The sequence below is a fragment of the Saccopteryx leptura genome, chromosome 3, assembly GCF_036850995.1.
Source record: "Saccopteryx leptura isolate mSacLep1 chromosome 3, mSacLep1_pri_phased_curated, whole genome shotgun sequence".
Lineage (NCBI taxonomy): Eukaryota > Metazoa > Chordata > Mammalia > Chiroptera > Emballonuridae > Saccopteryx > Saccopteryx leptura.
Window position 1 is genome coordinate 41,176,696 of NC_089505.1, and position 23,937 is coordinate 41,200,632.

Here is a 23,937-nt window from a genome sequence, read left to right on the forward strand (position 1 = left end):
TTATCCACTGCACCATTTTTCCTTATTATACTTAGTTCTTTTATGTTCTTGGAAGGTAAATTGCCATAGTGTCTTTTGAGGACAGACGTGGTGAGAAGAGTTTGGATTTGGCATGGATGCCAATTTAACCACATCATGAATATCCAGCCTATAAATGAGAAAATATAAACTGAAAAGTATATAGTGTAGCGTGAAAATGTAGTGTGAAAGTACATCTACCTTTTGTTTTCATTTGTCTTTGATGAATCTAATTAACAAAGTAAGAGAGCTTTATTTCTGACTTATTCCTAAACTTCATAAAAATGGTTACATATTGAATCACTAAATGTACTTCTCTGTAGCTTAATGTCATATTTGGCTCAATATTATGTTATAAAAATGTAATTTGGGTTTATTCTGGTCTCTCTGTAATGGTTCTGGGAATAAGTGCATGTATTTCTTCTTTAATTCAATCCTGTTTTAACTACTAATGTATTATAATACTTTTTAATGTTTCTAGGACAAATCCTCTCACCTTACTCTTCATAAGTATCTTGGGCTTTGCTTGTCCATATACATTTTATAATCAGCTTATATGTTTCTGTGAAAAACTTTGTTGGGGTTTTCTCAAGAGTTGTATTAAATGTACAAATCTCTTTTTGGAAATTTGACTTTTATATTGAATATTAAAAGTTCCTTCCACTAATAAGTTATTAATAAATATAGTAAATGGAAATCTATTTTTTTGTTTTCATTAATGTTTAATAGAGCTCTCCATAGAGTTATTATTTTATTTCTTTTCCCCCAGGAAATCTGGGTTTTTTTTTTAGGGTTTTTTTTTTTTTTTTGTATTTTTCTGAAGTTGGAAACGGGGAGGCAGTCAGACTCCTGCATGTGCCCGACCGGGATCCACCTGGCATGCCCACTAGGGGGCGATGCTCTGCCCATCTGGGGCGTTGCTCTGTCATGACCAGAGCCATTCTAGCGCCTGAGGCAGAGGCCACAGAGCCATTCTCAGCGCCCGGGCCAACTTTGCTCCAATGGAGCCTTGGCTGAGGGAGAGGAAGAGAGAGACAGAGAGGAAGGAGAGGGGGAGGGGTAGAGAAGCAGAAGGGTGCTTTCTTGTGTGCCCTGGCTGGGCATTGAACCTGGGTCTCCTGCACACCAGGCCGACACTCTACCACTGAGCCAACCGGCCAGGGGTTCCATAGAGTTATTTTACATATTCTTAAATATAGTCTGAGGTACTTTATATTTTAATATGTGGATATATGTATGTGTACACGTTGGATATTAAAAATGTAACATACATTTTATATTAGATTTAAACACATAAGTATATATTTAAATACCTAATATATAACTATATATTTTGTTACATATTAAATATTTAAATTATGCCTCCCACTATATATAATATAATTAATAATTGTATAGCAATTTTGTATCTGGCCACTTTGCAAAGTGTGTATATTATTTCAAATAATTTTCTTGTAGATTATTTTGGTGTTTTTTGGGGGGGGAATAAAATAATCAAATCATATTTAAATAATATAAATTTTGTTTCTTATTCTTAAATCTTTATTTAGCCCATTTTTAATCTTTTCTTAATAAGCTCAAAGTAATGCTAATAATTACCATTAAAATATTTTCTTCAGGTTTTTAAAAAACACTTTATTGAGGTATAATTTACATACCATAAAATTACACATGATAAGCATTCAATTAAGTAATTTAGATTTTGAATTATGTATACATCTCCACAATCTAGTTTTAGAACATTTCATACAATACAAATAGTTTCCTTGTTTACATTTATAGTCAATCCCACCTCCCACCTTCAGTACTAGGCAAACATTGATTTGCTCTTTGTTGCCATAAATTTGTCTTTTTTTAAGCATTTTATATAAATGGAGCTATACAGTACGTAGTTATTTTGTACTTAATTTTTCACTTAAGGGTTTTGAGATTCGGCATATTTTGTTGTTGAATAGCATTTCATTGAATATATTGATCACATTTAGTTTATCCTGTTGATGGGCAATTGAATAATTTCTAGTTTTTTGTGATAATAAATAATGTTGCTATGGATATTTGCATATCTGTCGTTTATTGAGAAGATTCCTAGAAGTGGAGTTGCTATTGATAGTTCTCATAAGTTTATATTTAACATTTTAAGAAACTGCCAAACTATTTTTCATAATGGTTGTACAATTTTACATTCACAGTGTTTATTTTCTCCACACCCATGCCATTACTTAGATAAATTGGACATACTAAAAATTAAAAATTTTTAAGCTTCAAAGGACAGAACTCTTACAATTTAACAATAAAAAGATAGATAACCCAATCAAAAATAGGCAAAAGATTTGAATAGACATTTCTCCAAAAGAGATATACAAAAGGCCAATAAGCATAGTAAAAGATGTTCATATTATTAGTATCAGGGAAACACAAATTCAAATGAGATATTCCTTTAAACTGCTAAAATGCTTATAATCTGAAAGAAGTACAACATAACTGTTGGTAGGAATTTAGGAAAATTAGAATCCTTATCTATTGTTGGCTGGAATGTAAAATAGTATAGCCACTTTAGAGCACAATTTGGCAATTCCTCAAAAAGTTATGCATAGAGCTTAATACCCAGCAATTATACTCTTAAGTATGCACTAAAGAGAAGAAAAAATTTATTTCTACACAACTTGCACACAAATATTGATATACTTGTTTATAAAAACTCAAAGAGAAAACAATTCAAATGTTCATGAAAATAATGGATAAAATATGGCATATTTATACAATGGAATATTTTTAGTGAAAAAAAAAAATGAAGTACTTATACACGTTGCAAATGGATGAACTTTGAAATTAAGCAACGTAAAAGAACCAGACACAAAAGACTACATATTGTATGACTCCATTTATATGAAATGTCCGGAAAAGGTAAATCTATAGAGAACAATGGTAAATTATTGAATACTTGCTTTCTAAAGCTGGAGAGAGTTAAGGAATATGTAGTTGATTTTAACCAGGCTGAGATTTCTTTTTGGGCTGATGAATATGTTCTAAAATTTGATAATGCTAATGGTTGTATAACCCTGTGAATATACTCAAAATCAGGGAATTGTGCACTTTAAAAGGATAAATTTATTGGTATGTGGATTATATCTCAATAAAGCTGTTGCAGAAAATCCATTATAAATATAAGGGTTTATTTCTGGACTGTCAATTCTGATCCATTGATACGCTACCCTTGTGCCAATACCATATTTCTATGATTACTGAGGCTTTATAGTAAATTTTATGTTAGTTTTGAATCAAATAGTCTTTCAAATGTGTTGTTCTTTTTCAGAATTGTTTTGAAAATTCTGTTATTTGTATTTTCATACAGGTTCTGGGATGAGATTGCCAATTTCTACAAAGCCTGCTATAATTTTTAGGGAGTGCATTAAATTTTTATATCAGTTGGCAGTGCCATGTTGACAATATTGAGTCCAATTTGTTGAGACTAAAAAAGAGTTAAATTTATTGGGTGACATTTGTTAATAAAATTAAATAGGTTTCAGGTATACAGTTCTATGATACATCATCTGCAGATTTCATTGTGTGTCCAACACCCAAAGTCAAGTCTTCTGTCACCATATATTTGCCTCTCTTTACACTTTACTACTACCTCATCCCCCACTCCACCCCACCCTTTCCTCTGGTAACCACCATATTGTCACCAATGACTTTTTGTTTGTTTGTTTTTCTTGTTTGTTCATTTGTTGCTTTTAGTTTTATATTTCATGTATGAGTGAAATCATACGGTTTTTTACTTTTTCTGTCTGGCTTACTTTTCTTAGCATGATATTCTCAAGATCCATCATGTTGTTGCAGATGGCAGTATTTCATTGTTTTTATGGCAAATTAGTATTACATTTTTATATGTATCATATCTTCTTTATCTAGTTATCTATCAAAGGACACTTTCGTTGTTTTTATGTCTTGACAGCAATAAATAATGTTTCAATGAACATAGGGGTACATATATTATGGCAAGTAATTGTTTTCAAAATTTTCGAGTAGGTACTCAGAAGAAGGGTTGCTGGGTCATAGAGTTACTCAATTCTTAATTTTTTAGGAGCCTCCATTATATTTTCCATAGTGGCTATATTAGTGTACATTCCTACTAGCAGTGAATGAAGGTTTCTTTTTCTACACAACCTCCCCAACAAGTAGTATTACTTTTCTTGTTAATAAAAGTCATTCTTACAGGTGTGAGGTGTAGTTTTGCTTTGAATTACATTAATAGCTGGTGAAGTTGAGCAACCTTTAGTATATCTGTTGGCCATTTGTACACCTTCTTGGGAGAAGCATATGGTCAGGTCCTTTGTCCATCCCCCCCCCCTATTGATTGTAGAGAAAGAGAGAGAGGGTTGAAGGGAGAGAGAGAGAAAGGGAGAAAGAGAGAGAGAGAGAAAGAAAGCATCAATTCATTGTTCCACTTAGTTGTTTCATTTAGTCTTACACTCATTGCCTGCTTCCCCTTTGTGCCCTGACCAGAGATTGAACCTGCTATTGAACCTGTGACGATGCTCTAGCTACTGAGCAACCTGGCCAGGGCCTCCTCTGCCCATTTTTTAAATGGGATTGTTTTTTTTCTTTGGTGTTGAGTTTTATGGGTTCATTTTATATTTTGGATATTAACCCTTTTTTCAGAGCTGTTGTTTGCAAATATCCTTTCTTGTTTGGTTGGTTACCTTTTGTCTTGTTGGTGGTTACATTTGCTGTGCAGAACTTTTTAGTTTGATATAGTCCCATTAATTTATTTTTACATTTACTTACCTTGACTTCGGGATGAAATTAATAAAATCCTTCCTAAGCCCAAGATTCATAAATGTAACACTGATGTTTTCTTCTATGTACTTTATTGTTTCAGGTCTGACCTTTAAGTCTTTGATCTATTTTGAGTTAATTTTTGTTTATGAGGACAAACAGTAGTCTAGTTTCATTTTTTTTTTCATATAGCTTTTTTAATTTTCCCAGTATCACTTATTAAGGAGGTTTTCTTTTTTCTATTGCATGTTTTTGGCTCCTTTGTCAAAATTTATTTGCCCATATATATGTAAGTGTTGAGAGTTTTTATTATAAGTAGGTGCTAGATTTTTCAAATAATTTCTATTTATTGTGATCATGTGGTTTTTATTCTTTATTTTAATAGAATATATCAGATTAATTGATTTTGTATATTAAAACATCATTGCATTACTAAGATAAACCCATTTTGGTTATAATGTTTCTTTTCATATATCATTGCATATGTCTTGCCAGTGTTTTTTAAGGAGTTTTGCATCTTTGTGAGTAATATTGGTCTGTGATTTTTTTTCTCTTTGGGATAGCTTTGTCTTCACTCTTTAGTTTCAGAGTACCTAATATCAGGGTACCAATCACTGTTATCACTGTTAGTACGTGTTCCCTTTGTCTATATCTTTTGAAGAAAAATTGGTATTATTTACTCTTTAAATATTTGATAAAATTTATTTGTGAAGTGGCTAGGTAGTCAGCCATAGTGCAGTGGCTAATTGAGACATAAGTATTACTACTATTGCTTTTATATTGACTTTTTACACATCTTTCTATAGAATAATTGTGTAAGAAGACAACTAGCTCAAATAAATTCAGACAGTTTATTACTTACATAGCCAACAACAGCATGATTAGCATAGTCTCAACTCCCCAAATCCTTAGTCTGACAGGATAACACCGAACCAGAATTCAGATGGCAGATAACACAAGCAGTTTCTTACTCTGTCATGGAGAAGTTGTCTCTAAATTATAACCAAAACATTTTATAAACTTCCACAGAAGTCTCCAGCTGTATCTTAGAGACAGGGTGGGAGGATCATTTGGAAAGGTCTGCACTCAAATGAAACCGGGGCGATGGATGAAAATTGCCTGTGGCAGTCTTCCACAAGACAGGGATGAAAAATTGCTTTGTGGCAACTCCTCAACAGACTTATCTCTTTTTGTTCTGGGAGGAATCATAGGACACTTCACCAAAACCTGGGTTAGACTACAATCAAACCTTGCATTTGAGCCCTCCTAAGTGGCTTCCGTGAGAAGATGCAATGTCATCAGGGTACCATGGAAAAGACTTTCTCTTAAATAATCCATCTGAGTCTGGGCTTTTCTTTGTGGAAATATTTTTACTTACTAATTCAATTTATTTCCATTAATAGGTCTATTCAGATTCTCTATTTCTTCAGTTACATTTTTTTTCAATTAGTTTGGGTAATTTATGTCTTTCTAGGAATTACTCCATTTCACCTAAGCTGCCTAATGTGTTGGTGTATCATTAGCTTATTATCTTTTCTATTTCTAGAAGGTTAGTAGCACTGTCCATCTTTTATTATTAATACTGGTAATTAGAGTCTTCTCCATCTCTTTTTCTATTTTCGTATATCAAGAAGTTTATTTTAATTTTTTCAAAGAACCAACTTTTATTTTATTAATTTTATTTTTTATATTTAGCTTTCTCTTTCAATGTTTTTTAAAATCATTATTATTTCTCTTATATTTATTTATTTAGGTTTATTTTGCTGCTCTTATCCAGTATCTTTAGGCAGAAGTTTACATTATTGATTTGAAATCCTTTTTATCTGATAAAATCATTTAATGTTCTAAGCATTACTTCAGCTGCATTCCATAAATTTTGAGATGCTATATTTTTATTTTCATTGGATCCTGATTATTTTCTCTAATGAGTGGGGTTTAATATTGACATTCATTCCCAGGGCCAGGCTAAAGACATCTGAAGGTACGTTTTTAAGTTTAAGGTTTGGATTAATTAGGTCAAGTGTTTATGAATGACAAAGTTTTCTTCTTGTTTGTTTATTTTGTTTTGTTTTTCCAGTTTCAGCTTAATTTTTACTCTTTATCCTGTGTCTCAGCCAGAGCTCATATACTGGAATGTTTCTAACTGCCAAGAGTAGAATAGTGCAAAATTTCTGCATGATTTTGGAAAAGATGATAAACGACTTGACAAGAAATTTTTCTACTCTCAACTTGGATTGGTTTAATGAACACTTTACGTCAAGCTGTCCTGAAAAGCCACTATTCTTTTCCATTTTCTCTTGCTGCCCCAACATCTAAAGTGTACAAAGTATTTCTAAGGTTACATAAAGCCATGCGAACGCTATTACATTCAATACTGAGTTCTTAAGACCTTGCTTTTGCTAATGAAATGATGTCATATAAGAGAATAATGGAAATACATGAAAAGAAGTGTAGTTAAGTATGTTTTGTCATCTTTAAAAACTTTTTTGTGCATGAGAAGACTTGGGAATGGTATTACAATATTTTAATGACACATGTAGGCCTCTTGGTGTTCAAGATCTGGCATGTTATACCTTTGGAGGTATTGAAGATACTACTCTTGCCTCAGTGAGTAAGAACCTAAACCATAATCTTGACTTCAACTATTGGGGCCAGTCTGGGTGACATGTTTCATAAAGATATAAACAGCAAATCATAAAAAAATGACAACAGGATTGCAAAGACTGTAGAGAGGCTTAAAATGTGGTATTTTGAAACAAATGAACAAAACATGCCATCAAATATGTTCTGAAAGTAATGATTTATTTTTTATTTTTTTATTTTTATTTTTTATTTTTTGTATTATTATGAAGTGAGAAGCAGGGAGGCAGAGAGACAGACTCCCACATGTGCCCAACCAGGATCCACCTGGCAAGACCACGAGGGTGCAATGCTCTGCCCATCTGGGGCATTGCTCTATTGCAACTGGGGCCAGTCTAGTACCTGAGGCAGAGGCCATGGAGCCATCCTCAGCACCCCCTCCAACTTTGCTCCAATGGAGCCTTGGCCACAGGAGGGGAAGAGAGAGATAGAGAGAAAGGAGAGGGGGAAGGATGGAGAAGCAGATAGGTGCTTCTCCTGTGTGCCTTGACCAGTAATTAAACCCGGGACATCCACCTGCCAGGCCAATGCCCTACTACTGAGCTAACCGACCAGGGCCAAGGATATCTTTAAAAGTATGACATTCTTCCAGGTGTAAATATTGTTTTAGCTAAAACTATTTATACACTATAATCATAGTATATGGTGTACACTGAACATCTAAACCAAAATTCCTAATTTGTAAAATAAGTCATATTGTGTTAGAAATTGAAGCTGCTTAGAATATTAGTTGAACTATAAGTATTTTTGATAAGAAATGTCTACTTCTTAATCAATAAAACACATAATTATAGTTATTTTCCCCATATGGATTGTATCCTGTGGCCTCATATTGATTTCTTACTGTTAGGGGTCCTGTAAAGTGTAACAGAATCAAATATTTAGTTTTCTTCACATATAATAATTCAGATGTTTTTTAACTTAACCATTTTTTTAAATAGAAAGTGGATTTATGGGAATTTAAAGGGAAATTTTGTTCAATTATTTATGTGACACAAAAATGATGTCGTTTGGCATCTTCCTCCACTTATCTCCTTTTCTTTTTTAAAGAAAAAAGGACTCAAGAAAAGTGTTGCTATGTGGTATAAAAAGAACAAAGGCCTTAGAGAACATGTGAGTTTGAAATAAAATTAACTGAATCTTAGCAAAACATATCCCATTTAGCCCCAGTATTTCCATTTTCTCATCTGTAACATGAGAAGGCTTCTTCTAGTTTAATTTTCTACATTTTTAAGTAGGTGTTTGAATGCATAATACACTTCTACAAATGAAGGATAATGAACCTTGTGAGGATCACATACATTTAGGTTAAAATATAAATGTATTAGTCTAGCATTGATTAAAAAATAAAGCATCATTTAGATCTTAAGTTGTGAGTCTTTTCTTAAATCACTAATTTGCTTGCTCCCCACTCAATGTCCTCAACATTAGAAAACAGTAAGATATCATCCATAAACATAGAGGGAAGCAGACATAATTTTTGTAACCGTTTCTTCTTTTCAGTAATAAAACAAACAAGATTATTCCTAGTACCTTCAGGGTATTCTGTGAAAAATGGTTAAATATTCTGTAGAAAGAACTCTGAAAGTGAAAAACACTATGTAAATGCAAAATTTTATGATTATTCTTTGACTGTCAACAATGCTTTTCCCAAGTGCTTTTCTGGACTCACAACATACATATTTATTGCACTTCTGTTGTCCAGTTCCCTGTCTGAAAACCCACTATTTTTAGCTGGCTAACAGCTTTTTATTCTTTAAGATAAAATTGTTTAACACTAAAAATGGCTCAGCCAAGAAAACTGTGAAATAGCTAAATATTTCCAATTATGTGACATGTTGCTTACTTGCCTATTAATTCTTCTCAATTTTTAAGAAAAATGATTTCATTGTTGAAATAGTAGCAGTCTCTCAAAAACTTAACCAAAAGGAAATAACAAAGAAAAAAGCAAAATATTACCCCAAATTTTATAATCTTGAAATAATGATCATTAGTTTTAGGTAAATATTATTTCAGACACTTCTCTATGCTTCCATGAAATAGAGAGATATATACTCACCAACACACATACACACAGTAATAGTTTCTCATATTAGATAATAGTATTAGTTTAGCAGTATTAACTAATATTTTGACACAAAGAAAAATTAAATAAACAGATTGTTGTAGTTTGGGTAAATATTCTTTATCACAAGAGTTTCTAAAATCCTACTAAAGTTAAGAATAAAAGCATAAACATGATGTTAAAAAACATCTAGGTTTGGTTTTTACATAGTATTATGCGAACTCATACATATATGAGAATAAGAAAGTGGATTGTTTTATTGCCCCAGCCTCCTTACTTGACCTTCAATGCTTTCATTATCTATACTATTCCTTTTACTTGGTCAAATATTCTAACACAGTATTTTTCAACTGCCGGTTCACCAACAGGTCCACCAAAATTTCCTGCTGGTATATGAAAAAGTTAATCACCTTGATGTTGTATGAATGCTCAGGGTGATTTCTGCCATAGTGGTTCCCAAAACAATTCTCTTATTTTCAGTGGTCCCCACGTGTAAAAAGGTTGAAAACCACTGTAAAAGCATTTTCTTTTAATAACATAGTTCTCACTGATGTTTAGTTTTAAGTTTTTCTGCCTGCAGGTAGATTCGGTACTCATGAGACACTACAATCCACTTTAATGTTGTTGCCATTAAGATCTTTCTTTTGACTTATCTTTTGTTTGGTTGGGCTTTTTACATTTCTGGAAAGACTCATAGGTGTTATATTCCAAGATTTCCTAAGTGTTTCAATCTGCTATTTTAGTTCTTTCATTGCTTTAGGAAATTTTTATGTCTTTGGACATGACTTCTGTGTCATTTGTTATAATGTGCACTTCACCATGTATCCTTGGCTTGGTTGAATCATCTTTTCTTTCCATGTGTATCGTGTTCTCTCGACTTTATTAACCTCTTCGTTCATGTCCTTCACATGCACTTGATAATTTCTTTTCTCTTTGTATGTCTGTGGCTTGATGTTTATAATTTACTTATTGGTGTGCAAATAGTGTTTGGGCTCTCTGTTTCTCTGGCTCTGGAGTTTCTCTTTTCATTTCATTTGGTTGTTTATCTTAGCTTTGAGCTCTTATATTGTTGAATTTATGTTTTTATTAAGTTCTTTTATAGTATGATGTATTTATAGGGAATGATCTTTTTTTCATTGAGTTTGTTTGATTGTTTTTCCCAAAATAAATTCTTCATCGGGTTTTAACGTGCCATTATCTCCCCTGACTTTTTTAAAATTTATTTTTTGGTATACAGTGTGTGTGTGTTAGTTTTCACTTAGCTTATAACAAATAGGGGTGGCTGTGAACAGACCTGCTATTGGAACTGATTCAGATTGTGGGAGGTTGTAATTTGCCTTTGCTATATCTAAAAACTATTCATCTACTGTGAATTGAGTCTTAGAGCTATGTCATGAGCAATCTAGCCACTTTTTCAGAGCTTGCAAGTTGGGATGGGGCAAGAAAGAGGTGATCTTAAGGCTGAATGCAGCCTACCTACATTGGATGACCTGACCTCTGTTTTCTGTTTAGATTTTTTTTTTTAAATGTTTGAGACCAAGCGTCTCTGTTTTGCTATGAAATTGAGCTAGACAGAGATAGTTATGCATCAATTACTTTAAGCAGGGGGAACAACAATAAAACACTTCAGTTTTATTATAACAATTCCTGCATTATTTAGATTTTTTTTATCTTTATCTAGTTGGAGTTGTACTCTTAGTCCTATTGCATTATAATTGGGGGTTTCAGATCATTTTCTCAATTCAGAGTGAAGTCCTGTAAAATGGAGAGTCGTAAAGTGTTTTCTGCATTTGCTGAGAACCCAAAACCTAGTCTTTAATAATTTGGGCATCTATTGCTGAGGGTTTTATTACTACATTTTCTAGTTTTTTTGTTTGTTTTTGTTTTTTTGGGGTTTTTTTTTGCATTTTTCTGAAGCTGGAAACAGGGAGAGACAGTCAGACAGACTCCCGCATGCACCCGACCGGGATCCACCCGGCCCGCCCACCATAGGGCGATGCTCTGCCCACCAGGGGGCGATGTTCTGCCCACCCTGGGCATCGCCATGTTGCGACCAGAGCCACTCTAGCGCCTGAGGCAGAGGCCACAGAGCCATCTCCAGCGCCCGGGCCATCCTTGCTCCAATGGAGCCTTGGCTGCGGGAGGGGAAGAGAGAAACAGAGAGGAAGGCGCGGCGGAGGGGTGGAGAAGCAAATGGGCGCTTCTCCTGTGTGTCCTGGCCGGGAATCAAACCCGGGTCCTCCGCACGCTAGGCCGATGCTCTACCGCTGAGCCAACCGGCCAGGGCCTACATTTTCTAGTTTCTAATGTCTCTAAATATTATGTGGTATGGGTTAGATTCGTCAGATTTTGATTTTTCTTTTCACCCAGTATGGCTTCTGGGGCCCTGGATAGGAGTCCTAATCTGCTAGCCATAATCCGATTTCTTTCATTTGGACATTGCTTTTCAGAGGGCATGAAAGGAAGTTGGAGTTCTTTCTTTGTATGATTGCTACTGGTGAATTTCAAGGCTTTCCTCACTCCCATTGTTGTACATTTTATGAACTTTTGGCAGATGATCAATCTGACTTCATTCTCCTATATACAACTCTTGAGTCTTCACTTTTTTACATCTCAATCATCAATTAGTCTTCTGAATACTCTGAGTAAAGCTATTACATTTTTGCGTGTTTCTAGAGACAAAAGCTGGCTGCAGACCTGTACCCAAACCTCCAAGGAATTGGCTATTTCATCTTTATCTGCTCTGAAAGAGCTTGTTCTCTGTGCTCTGCTCTTTCTTTATTTTTGATTATGAAATCTAATATTCTAATTTGGAAACAATTACATCAAATATCAGATTTTATGCACATAGGCTTTTCAAAACATCTGATTATTTTAGTTAATATGTTAAACATTTTCAACAATCTAAAACTTTATGGGGCCATGTTCTTAAATATTTATATATTTGTTGTATAAGAATGTTGTTTTGTGGTTGGCATGGATTCTGCTTTATTGAATTCAGATTTAAAATTAAGATATGATTTGGGAGCATATAAAGAGGCTATTATCAACTTCAGTGAGAGAAAAGATAAACTTAGGACCAAGACCAGAATTTAGTTGTTGGAGGTGCTAAACTCTCATCACGTTTAACTTTTAAGTAAAGCAGAGTTGCTATATCAACTTTGAAGTACTAGTTGGAATATAATAGAATACCAATAAATGTGATGGGAAGATCTGAGTTCATGTCCTCATAAATCAGGGAAGACACGATTTCCCTGAACCCTCTGGACTTGCATAAGTGCTCTATTAGAGGTTAGAACTCTTTCCTTGCTTGAAAATGAAACAGAGCCCCTTCTCCCCTGCAAGGCAACAGGTGTTTGCCTCAGGATATTCCCTTTCCTCCCATTCTGACCACTACACCAACAACTGGAATTAAGCTGCAACATAACATAGCCAAGGATATGGAGGAACTAATAATAATGGGAGGGAATACATCCTCAAATTGTTCAAGGACCTAGCCAGTGTGAGCTAGCAAGAGTTGTAAGACTTCCTGTGCTACTAGATAGTCCTGATCAAGGTGGCTGAAAAATAAAATAGAGTATGGGAAAGTTTACCAATTTGAGACTCCTCTCCAAGGATCCAGAATTTAACACTATGCCAAATATCTTTCTACTAAGATGGCTTCTAGAAGCATGGAAAAAACAATGGCCTACACCCAGAAAGAGAAAACTTTTGCTGCTAGGGAGATATAGTAAATATTTTAGGCTTTGCGATCCAGATGGTCTTTGTTGCAACTATTCAACTCTGTCATTATAGTGGGAAAGCAGCCATAAAATAATACATAAATGAGTGAGAGTGCCTGTGTGTGTGTTCCAATAAAACTTGATTTATAAACATAGGTAACAGGCTGCATTTGGTCTATTATTTACTGACCTCTAACATATATTAAGTGAGGTTGAAATGCCAGAATTTCCAGGACAGACTACGGAAACAGCATTGGAAAAGTCAGAGAAGGGCTTATAACAGAGTGAATACACTTTATAAGCCCAGAAGTCCCCAGAGGAATATGTTCCATGGGAAGGCCCAGAGAACATGCCATGCACCAAGGTCATCAGTACTGTGCTGGTGAGGGGGACTTCGTAATTCAATAGTGGCCTGCGGCTGTAGGCCAGGGCTGATGACAGGAATGCCACTGCAAAAGTGATAGCACTATGGATGAGAAGGTACATTGAAACAGTGAAGGCCAGGTGGTAGCCTTTATGAATCAAGAGTTAGGTATAGCCCTGGCCGGTTGGCTCAGTGGTAGAGCATCGGCCTGGTGTGCAAGGGGTCCTGGGTTCGATTCCTGGCCAGGGCACACAGGAGAAGCGCCCATTTGCTTCTCCACCCCTCTCCCTCTCCTTCCTCTCTGTCTCTCTCTTCCCCTCCCGAAACCGAGGCTCCATTGGAGCAAGGATGGCCCGGGCTCTGGGGAGGGCTCCTTGGCCTCTGCCCCAGGCACTAGAGTGGCTCTGATCGCGGCAGAGCGATGCCCCGGAGGGGCAGAGCACCGCCCCCTGGTGGGCAGAGTGTCGCCCCCTGGTGGGCGTACCGGGTGGATCCCAGTCCGGTGCATGAGGGAGTCAGTCTGACTGTCTCTCCCCGTTTCCAGCTTCGGAAAAATACAAAAAATAAATAAATAAATAAATAAAAATAAAAAAAAGAGTTAGGTATATACAATTAGTATAACAAGTGAGGGTGGAAAAGGCAGCCTGCGGGCCTGAGACACAATGAGTTATGGAAATGCTTAATACAACATGGTATCTCTGGCAGTAAAATAATTGGACAACCAACAATTTACTGCTTGAGCTATATAAGGAATTCAAAGGTGAATTATCAGGAGGTTGAGAGCAGTTACTTCAATGAAAAATTATGATCCCTGACCCTCAAACCTGGATTCAGTTGACTGAAGGAGAAGCCAGATCCCCTAGGAAGAATCCCTCCACACCTGCCAATGTGCATGTAATGTGTCCCCCATTTTTTCTCCAAAGGGACCTATGGATATTTTAATCAGGTTATTTGGAAAGTGGAATGTCCAAACATTTTGGGAACCATTAAAAACAACGTCCCTGTTAGAGTGGGGACATATGGAAGCCAGGCAAGAAAGTGCAGTGGGCTCAGGTCTGACTCCATAGATCTATTCGGTGGTCATTACCTCAGTTTCTGGTTATGTGATTAGAATAGACATGCTTGATATTTGGAATATTGCCTACATTGACTCCTTGGTCTTTGGGATAAGAGTGATTGTGATAAGAAAGGTTAAATAAGTTATCTAACTCTGCTTGCCACCCCCTTCCCAAATAGTAAATCAATCACAATATTTCACCTAAGAAAGAATGGCAATGCTTTGTATTACCCTCAAAGGCATAAAAAAAATTCAAGATGATTATTTTCATTATATTTCTATTTACTTTACCAGTCTGGCCCCTGTAAAAACATGGTGGACCCTGAAGGATATTAGGTTACCAAAAACTCAGCCAAGTAGTAGCTTCAATTTTGACTCCCATGCCATTTGTGATATTGTTGCTAAAGTAGATTAACACAACCTCACGTACACTGTTTATAGTTATTAATCTGGAAAATGAGTTGTGTCTAGTCTATCAGAAAATAGTCTCAGAAAGTATATATTCATAGAGATTATAGATAGCTTTTACATTCCCCCCTCCCAAGATATGTAAATGCTCTTAACCTCTGGCAAATTTAAACTCTCCAACTCTCTTCAAACCACACTTTGCCTACTCAGCACTTGTCCATGCCCCATTGCTTCTTCAATCTATTCTCCACCTCTCAGCACCTTGACTTCTATAACTTAGTACTGTAGCCTTCTGTGGGATGGATATATAATTGCTCTAGGATTCATTTCTTCATTTATAAATGAGAATAATAATTAAGCTTTGGAATTATTATGAGAATTAAATAAAATTTGTGTTAAAAGGTAGATGAACGTGGAGAAGACTGAGTAACTCAGACCTTGTGAAATAATTTCAGGGACGGAGTCATCTTGGGCTACTATAACAAAATGTGCACAAACTAAGTGGCTTATCATCAAAAGAAATTTACTTCTGACAGACCTGGGGACTAGAAGACTAAGATCAGGATGCCAGCATTATTGCTTTCTGGTGAGAGTCCACTTCAGTATTGCAGACTGCCAAGTTGTTGTAACCTCATATGATGGGGGAAAAAGCAAGCTTTTCTCTGGCTTCATCTTATAAGGATGCTAATCACATTCATGATTGCTGTACCCTCATGATCTAATTATCTCCTAAAGGCACACTTTCAAATACTATCACATTGGTTTCAACACGTGAATTTTCAGGAGGACATGAACATTCAGTTCATAGATGATCTAATCAGGAAAACAGTATATTTCAAGTATCTATAGAAGAGGAAATTTAATGCCAGGAAATAGTTACATTGGTGATGCTAGAGATGAGAACCAAACAAGGAACATTGAAGACCCAGAAACTGACAAAGGCAAAGGTGTTTACCATTAAGCTTAAAAGACAAAAGAATGAGATATACTGCTGTTATTGGCACTTGGGGGTTAGGCTGACCTGATGGAAACTTGAACCATGGGAGGGTTCTGGTGCGAGCTGAAGCCAAAGAGGAAATACAGCCTTTTTCAAAAGGTCTGGAGGGTGAAATACTAGTGTTACTACATTCCCCCTGTTCTACAATACTTTACCTTTCATTGGCCAGAAGTCAGTTGACAGTAAGCCAGGGAAACACCACCTGCAGAGGTCCGCCCAGAGCACAGGAAGGATGTGAAGCCAATAATGTTTTTATCTATAGGTCATGACATCAAGCTACATCCTTGTGGGTAGAGGTGGGATTTCCCATAGTTAAGCTATTATTTCCACTATAAGTTCTTCTGGAAATCGGTTAATCCGGATTTAGGAAGTGAGGAACTGGAAAGTCAAACTAATGAAATACTAATCAGTAATAGGGAATGAACTACTGATAGCTGCAAAAACATGAATGAATCTCAAATGCATTATGCTAAGTAAAAAAATGCTTGAATATATACTGTATGACTTCATTTATATAACATTTTAGGAAAAGCAAAACAATAGTGATAGAAAGCAGCAGAATGGTTTCCAGAGATGATGGCAGAAGGGAAGAGAATTCACTGCTAAGGGGTACAAAGAAACATTTTTAGGACAATGGAAATATTCTATGCCATGATTGTGGAGGTGGTTATATAACTGTACATGTTACTCAAAACTATCTAATAGCACATTTAAAATCAGTGAACTATATTTTATGTAAATTATAACTCAACAATGCTGACCAAAATGGATCAAATTGAATATTTATATATGCACAGACATCTATATATTCTTATATATCTATTGTTCAAGGGGCGTTAATTGATTACTCAAACATGAAAACTCTAAATTTATTATCATTTATTATCATTTTCTGTTCTTACAAATTCTGTAGATGGATTGCTATTATGTGGAAAACTAATTTTCTAATCCATTATTTGATTATGTTAGAGTAATCAAAGCTTATTTTTTTCTAAAATCACACTTAAAACTTTGGTTTTAACTGCACACACTCAACTGAATAATAGAGTGGATTTTCTAGTTTTCATCCAGGAAGTAGAGGGTACGTGTTTTATATGAGCCACACGTTTAGCATTGACATCAGGTGCATTAATGATTAATTTTCTACAACATCCAACAAGGCAAGTTAGAAGGAAAATGACTCTGTCAAGAACTCTGGATTTCACATGAAAGGCTTGTTTCAGGAAATTATTTCCAGAATCAAAAAACTATATAACTCCTTTACCTCCCTGGAGGGAAACCTTGAAGTGCTCTTGCCTAAAATAGCAAAGTTGGACTTTTAAATTATGGAAAATGACAAACATATTGAAAACCTGGAAGAAACTTCTCAGAAGATTAAAACAAACATTACAAAGCAGTCTATAGAAGAGAGCTGATTAAACCCAATATCAATATGAAGAAGCTGGGTGGTGGTACAATAAGAAAACCTAATAATGTAGTGGACTGACTGGAATTTTTGGAAACACTACTTAATGGAATTTTGGCAAGACTGATGGAGGAGTTGATTACAATTTAATGTCATATGGAACTTACTTTCAAATACCAGTACTATAGATAAGATCTGTAACATGGGATTAGTGAAATTATGACTAGATAAAAATCACTGTAGCAAGAGATTTGAACTGCTGTGGTCAAAGCTCTCTTGTTAGAAGGAAATTCTTTTGTCTTCTTGGAGCTAAACTGGGATGCTCAGACTAGGAGGGGAATCTCCTGAAATACCACAAAGCATAGTTATTGTTTCCTGTCTAATTGTCAGTAACACAACAAAATCAACTTATCTCCTTTGACATTTGAAGGTGCACAAGGACTACTGGAGGGAAGCCTGTGGACATCACACAGACTCTAATCTTGACTCTGAATTAAATTCAAAGGAACTTTCCTATTTCTTGAATTGTAGAATTGGTCTTAAGGTGTGTGCTAACCTTACTTCATCTGTTTAGACTTGTTATGTATATATCTTTCAGGAGTCTTCATGCTTTTCAGACTTATCTGAGTTATAATGGGCAGAAGTAGCAGTTCATATAGAATTTAAAATATTATATATCATTAAATGCTATAATAAATATGAAGGGTGTGCTTTGTGCACAAATAATGATCAATAAAATATTTTTAATTGCACCTGAGTTTCCAATTATAAAAATATTTTTTAATGTCACTTTGGGGTCTTAAAGTTGTATTTAATCAGGAGAGTTGGACCTTTGCCAGTGGAGTTTATAGAACTTGGTTATAGCATCAGGGTAGTAATATAATGAATGGAGTGGTAAAATGTCATTGCTCAAGCTGCAATACAGTAACTTGATAGGCATGAAATTTGTCATCTTGAAATATGTCTTTGGTTAATCAGACTGTAACTCTGATCTAAGTGACACGATGATAGAATTTTTAAATCAGTAAATTACTCATTTCTCACAGTAGATCCTACTGAGTAGGAAAAACATATAAGATATCTTATTCATTGGATTCTTATCTCAAAACCTTTTTGTCATTGATTGTGATTTTAAATGCATTGTGTTTTATGTCATCATACTTTACAGAGGTCTGTCTTCTTTGAACACATAGATGTGGTAGACGAGGCTGTCTGACTGGAAGATAGAATGAATCTTGGGAGGTATTGGGGGGAACTGGTGCTGGGAAACTGAACAGATGTATGGAATATGCTTTAATCCCTTAAGGCTCTTCAGATGTCAGTTGGCTTATGTTTCTGGACACTATCTTTCAGATCACATTGAGCTATCTGTTTTGTATTTCTGGAGATTGATTTCATTAATGAAGAATATGCCAGAACCTGGGTTATCTGCAATGGACAATAACTTCTTTAGGCCTTGTGAGCAGAAAAATTACTGGACGACCATTTCTTTTCAAATGGAAGAAATTAAAGCTGAGGTCCGTGGTGTGAAGGCTCTTAACAGCAAGCTGAATAAACAACTGGATACACTTCAGGACTTGCTGGCAAGTGTTTAAATCAACTGGAACCATTTCAAGGCACATTAGAAAGAAGAGGAGGCCTGGATTGCTGCTGTGAGAACTTGGTGCACAGAGTTCTCATCTTTCAGCAACTAAATGCCAAAAACTCTCCCATCTATAGGGAGAATGATGTTGGGTTGAGTGAATGCTCAGAGTAAAAAAATATATGCATTACAGAAATGGCAAATGGGAGATATAACCACAAAGTAATGACATATTCTGATTTGGGTTATGGACTTGACATTCAAACCTCTTACTACTTCATGTATGGAAGACAATCACAGTTTAAATCCATCTGTTATTTTGGAATTTAATTTCCCATTATCACTTAGAAACAAGTGGCTCATGCATATTCAAAGTGAGAATCATTGCTTACTTAAATATTTATAGAAACCTAGAGCATTTACTATGTTGTCTGATGTCTAACTTAGTCTGAATCATAACATTTTGACCCTATAACTATTTCTCAGGGTTTCTTAATGCCTTAGCATGAGGGCAGGCTTTTTGTTGGAGCAAGCAACTTTGGTTAAGTGGTCTGCAGCCAGGTGTGCTATGAGAGAACCCCACAGACTCCAGGAGCACTGACACAACAGTGAAGTTTTGAGACACTTTCCTATAGATTATAAAATATTACTCTGATAAGAGCCATTGTTTTGCTATTCTTATTAAGGTAGTAATAGTATTTTACTTATTCTAGACAGAAGTATAAGCAACTATTTGGCATTGCTTTGGGGGAATAAAATTAATTTTTAATTAAGCTATTTGTTTTGTTTTGGTTTGTTCTCTTTTATTTCATTTTCTTATGTAGCTTAAGAACAATACATTTATCTGCCATGTACCTGTGAGCCTTATTAGAGACATTTACTACTTTTTCAAAGCTGCCATTTTTATCAAAAATGCTTTTGACATATTTTTATTCTAAAACATTTTAGAACATAATGTGCTTCTCTTTTCCCAAAGAAAAGTTTAGATTCCAATTCTATTGGATAGTTTTCAAGTTATTCACATTTTTATTTTTTGATTGTTGTTTAATCTGGAAACAAGCTATTCCTGATCTATAGCTGCATTACTTTAAAATAAAAAAAGTCTTCTCAAACTTTAGATATGGTCTTTATTTATACATAAAAGATCAAAACAGCTTTCCTAGGTACCAAATATTTTCAACATACTACACATACTTACGTCATTAGGTATTAGTTTATTGAACAGTCTGTACTGCAGGAAACTGCCCTGAACCGTTTATTTGTTTCCCAGTCACTGCCTTCCACCATGTGCTGTTGACTATCCCTTTCTGTCATTTAAGCATAACTTGGGAAGATTCTTTATCTTTATGGTCACTTGCATGTCTAAAAAGCTGTCATCTTAGTGCTCATCTTTTTCTTTCTTTACTCATCTCCTGCAGCTTTGTCCCAAGAGGCTTAAACTGAGGAAAAAATGTCTGATCTTTTACTCCTCTTTCTTGTGTGCGTGTATTTCCTTTGTTAAAAAAAGAAGAAAATTAAAGGCTAAATGTGTATAATGGAACTCATATTGCCTCTTTTACCTTTTGATGCTCTGCTGGTTAATCACTGTTTAATGCCAACCCTCCTTTAGGGTGCATGTGTGAATTCCTTGGGGTGCCTTGTGTGTACAAAGTGGGGTCTTTTCATGTCAAGGTTCCCTGATGTGAGGGACTAAGTCCAATTTTATTTCTTCTTAATCACTTCTTAGGGTCTGTTCCTGAATATTCAGTATATAGCCGCTTACCTGATGTGGTTGGTCATCTTGGCCTTGAAATGAGCAAGATGGCTCAAGACTAGATATCTTCCATGGGATCCACCTGACCATCTTCCTTTTATTACTCAGAGTGGTGGTTCAAACTTCCCACAGCTGTCCCCTCTTCCTGTCTTATCCTCCTTTTTCTCACTCTTTTTTCTCCTTGTTCAAGACACACTGAGATCAACAAGTCCATTTAGTAAGTTAATGTCCAACTAGAAATAAAATACCAGTTTTCTTTTTATTTTTTTGCAGATACTTCCTAATGAATAATTATCTTAAATCCCCCCCAACCTGCCCCAATTGACATTATATGTAAAGTTGGAAAAGTCAATAATTCTTCCATACAACTCCACATTTCAATTTCCCCTTCTTTCTCCATTCTTACTTATGAGGGAAGAACTTTTGGTGACTCCTAAGGCAAGCAATGGGTTCAATCACCATTTAATACCTCCTTGAGGAGTAATTCTAATTGTTTGAAATTCACTTAGTTTGGTTAGTATATCCTTTTTTTTGGTCTTAGACTGGGATCTAAGTCACCAGTTCCAGGCCAACAAGAACATCTCATCTATCATGTTGCTATAAATACAGTCCATACAATTTTATAATATAGTTGTATATGCATAAGGCATTATAAATATACCTGTGAGTGGTTGTGTTTAAGTTCACTTGCATTGCAATCCCACAATGCTATTGAAAAGTGATTGTAAACCTTTGAATTCTAGAGATGTGATTTTTTATTTAACAGCTCTGATTTTTTTCTCCATCAGTCCAGTCTTTCCACATATGGCACCAGTGGCTGTTAACCACATTCTCCACAAAATTCTTCCTGCTTTTTTTGTTCTGAGCATCCAGATGTAACACTTTCTAAACTTTCTTTAAATTGTTCTTGTTACCCACTCTTTACCAAAATATGAATATTCTTTCTTCCTCAGTGTCATGACTTCCCATTGTAGGCTGATCCCTGTAATTTAAATTGCTACAAAACACTGTTCCAGTTTGACTCAGATATACATTACATGTGTTAGCCAGACTAATATGGCTAATCAAATTTAAATAGAATTTTTGCAAGAGCTTTCACCTACTTTAGAGAACAGAGAGAAAGGGGATGATAGGATGGGATAAAGCTGAATGAAATGAAGGGGGGAAGGTGCTATCGGGAGAGGGTAGGGGAGATGTTGAGGGGATTCATATGGGGCAACACTAGAATCTATGTAAACACAATAAATTAAAATAAATTAATATTTTTAAAAAAACTCTCTTTTTTTCAATATTTACCTAAAACAACAACAACTCTGTAACAAAACTTTCAAAGCTTTAACGTTGCTGAACTTCCCAACCTATCCATACTCATTTTCTCACTCCCCTCTAATGTACAAGTTTTGCTTCAGGTACATATATCCTCTTGTCCTCAATGCCTCAGAAACACACACCTATTCTTGTCCCTGTTTTTTAGCAAATACTTGCCTTCTCTTAATCAAAATGCTTCCTAACTTGACTCACCTGCTCAAATAATGAGTATTAAATATTACCCTCTGCCATAATATATTTCTGGAATGCTCCAGTTGATATAGAGTCTTCCTCAATTTCCATGTGTATTACATAGTCTTCATTTTGTGTAACTTCATTCAACATGTCCCCTGCTGTGTTTGCTTCTCATTGTACTCAGGTGCTTAAACTCACCAATGCAACAATACTCACTAAGGTTGATGTCCATATCTTAGATTTCCTGTGTACAGTACCCTAAGAGAGGTAGCATAGTGTTAGTCAAGTAAATATATTTTCAAAAAAGTATGGTTTATTGGTAAATATACAATACAGTGCAGCAGAATGAGCTCTGGGCCAGCTCATAATAGCAATGGAAAATAATGTTTAACCTCTTAAACCTTAGTGCTTTGGCCTGTAAAATAAAAAGGCAATGTCTTTTCTGTATACTTTGAAAGATTGTCAGGAGTTTCAAATAGAATGTGCACATTTTTTAATCTGAACATAATGCTTTAGCCATTATTTCCGATATATTTAAGGAAGTCTGTTTACTCTTACCTTAAGTTCAATATAGAGAACAGGGCAGGCGTTGGATGGAAAGGAGATATTTGGTTTTCCACACCTGAAAAGACAAATCACTTATACCTTTCCAATGAAAAAATGTTTTAGACTTTTTTGGGAAATAAATTTATTTCATCTGTTTATTAGACAAGGGTACTTAAAAACAGAAAAATGTATCTAAGACCAATGGTGTAAATAGAACTATAGAAATCTAATTCTTGAAGTCTGAATAGTTCCATAAAAATTCTGTATCACTCTAAGATGAAGAAAGCAACGAAAGTTTGAAAAAACAGTTTTACACTTCATTAAATCTAAATTTTTTTACTTTTCTCATTTTAATAACTAAATAAGTTTGTTTACCATGATTTGAAAACAAAGAGGAAGTCAGTGATCAGTAAAAAATGAGTGTAAAATGTCTGTCATGATATCTCCTTATGGATTCTCATTTGCCTGTCACACTGTTCAAGGATATTTCAAATTTTACATTTAGGGAGATAAACCCTAAATGAATTATCAGAATTCACTGAAATATTTGAAGGGAGTTGGGTATATTTTCTTCTCCTGTAACTGATTATTCAACATAAAATGTAAAGAGTAGTTTATTGGATTCCTCAAATGAGTGAGGTCATATGATATTTTTCTTTCTCTGTCTGGCTTATTTCACTTAACATAATAGTTTCCAGGTCCATCCATGTTGTCGCAAAAGATAAGATTTCCTTCTTTTTCATGGCCCCATAGTATTCCATTGTATATATGTACCAAAGCTTTTTAATCCAATGAACAATGTGAACTGAGGAATGAAATTGAGACAGAGAAGAGATCAAAGGGACCAGATGAAAAGAGGACAGAAGGAAGGGGGGTGATAGGATGGGATATACCTGAAGGGAAGAGGGGAGGGCGCTATGGGGAGGGGGTCAAGGGAGATGTTGAGGGGAATACAGGGAAGGGGGAGATGCATTTGAGGCAATACTAGAATCTATGTAAACACAATAAATTAAAATCAATAATAAAAAAATGTGGAGAGTAATGCATACCAAAACTGTAACTACATAAATTAATTTGAGTCAAAATTTTGTTTTCTCA

General features: G+C 35.2%; 1 non-coding gene across 1 annotated transcript; it reads right to left on the minus strand.

Annotated features, from left to right (window-relative positions):
- Window positions 1-11,028: 11,028 nt before the first annotated feature.
- Window positions 11,029-11,155, minus strand: LOC136402058 (small nucleolar RNA SNORA63). Its single transcript, XR_010750955.1, has one exon. It is a non-coding gene; the product is annotated as a small nucleolar RNA SNORA63 (small nucleolar RNA).
- Between the last annotated feature and the right edge of the window lie 12,782 nt (window positions 11,156-23,937).